Here is a 2100-nt window from a genome sequence, read left to right on the forward strand (position 1 = left end):
ATGCACCATGCAATTAGTGTTTAATTTCCAAGTGAATCGGATGAAAATTGACGATTTTTCAGATAAAAAATAGATGGTTTTAGAAGTTTGACCGTCAGTTGACCTTTGACCTTTTGACCTCAAAACTAGTTGGTTTCCAAATTTAGCGATGCACTGCAATTTCTGTTTAATTTTCAAGTCAATCAGATGAAAATTGATGATTTTTCAGATAAAAATTGATAATTTTAGAAGTTTGACCTTGAGATGACCTTTCACCTTTTGACCTCAAATAGTTGGTTTCTCAATGCAGTGATGCAATCTGATGATCCTGTTTAACTTTCAAGTCAATCTGATGAAAAATGACGATTTTAGAAAATTGAACTCAAGATGACTTTTGACCTTTGACCTCAAAACCAATCGGCTTCTCAATTGAGACTACCTCTACAACTTGGTAGTTTCATGACAATTGGTTTAGAATTGTGACCTTCAGGCGATTAACAAACAAACAAGAAGAAGATGTCGTGCATCGCACGATACTTGCAAAATCCATAAAACAAGTTTGACCTCAAGAATAATTAGTGGTTGAATTCAATGACCAAATATGCAACTCCCCTTCAAATTTCAAGTGAATCAGATGAAAATTGGCAATTTTAGAAATTCGGCCTATGTTGACCTTTTGGTCCATGTTGACCTCAAAAATAATTCGTGGTTGAATTCAGTGACTTGAAATATAAATCCTCTTCAAATTTCAAGTCAATGAATTGAAAATTGAGGATTTTAGAAAACCTTAGTTGTTGACCTTGGGCCTATGTTGACCTATGGCCTATGTTGACCTTTTGGTCGTTTTTACCTCAAAAATAATAGGTTCGTTGAATTAAATGACCTGAAATATAAATAGTTTTCAAATTCAAGTCAATGGAATGAAAATTCAAGATTTTAGAAATTCCACCTTAGTTGTTGACCTTGATCCGATGTTGACCTTTTGGTCCATGTTGACCTCAAAATAATTGACAGACAAACAAACAGACAGAATAACAAAATCGACTGACCAATATAGTTGAAAAATCTTCGATTTTGCAAGTAACAAACAAACAAACAAGTCGGTGGGTCGCCGAGCATGGAAACTATAAGATATAGAGCAAAATGGATGTCATACAGCGGATAGGGAATCACCTTAAGATTATGCATATCAAATCTCATCGAGTTCCATCTCCTGATAATTACTCGGTATCCATTTGAATGAAAAGTACCGAAAATGCGGTTTGAAATCGGAAATCCCCAAAGTTCGAGGGGGTGTTGTGGGTGAACAAAGATCGAAATCGAAAATCCGGCTCGATCGTTTGTTCACAATGTATTCCAGACGGTTGGTGTGAATTTTCATCACCATCCGACCATAACCCTAGGAGAAGTAGCATTTGGCGCGAAGGCACCTCCGGCTCTCGCATATTATCGATTTTTGCACTAATTGACCTTTGACCCCTGACATAAGCGAAATCGGTCAATATGTCCTGAGGCAAAGTTGTAGTACTCATTGAGTACCATGAACCTGCAAAGTTTCATTCGTATCGATGCACTCACCTGGTCGTTAGGGGGCCTTCAGTTTTCGCACATACCCTAATTGTAGGGGGCGCTGCGGGTAAAGTATTCCATATATCACAAAAAACCGGAATATATTTGATAGAGCATCACCTGTAGATCATTCGTGCCAAATTTCATAACCCTACGTGGGATAATGGCTTTCGGAATTGATTTCGCGTGAACGGTACCCGATTTTGAAGGTTTTTTCGGTTGTTGCGAGGGAACCAAAGCGTCCCGAGCAACCATCACAATTTCCAAAGCACTAGATCATAAGATGTTCCTACCACCCGAGTTTGGTCAAAATCCGCCCACGTTTACTACCAATTATGCTGATGACAAACGAACAAACATCCAAACAAACATCCAAACATCAGACAGAATTACTGACAATAAGGGTCACCTATTTTGGCGACCCAACAGGGGTGAAAACATAACCTCCACCCACCTTTGGTGGCGGAGGTAATAATAATAATAATAATAATAATATCATAACAACAACAATGATAATAACCTAATAATATTAACTAGAGAGTTCATATAACA

Source organism: Eptatretus burgeri, chromosome 3 (assembly GCF_056783735.1).
Source record: "Eptatretus burgeri isolate ZD-2024b chromosome 3, Ebu_testis_v1, whole genome shotgun sequence".
In the NCBI taxonomy this organism is placed as follows: Eukaryota; Metazoa; Chordata; class Myxini; order Myxiniformes; family Myxinidae; genus Eptatretus; species Eptatretus burgeri.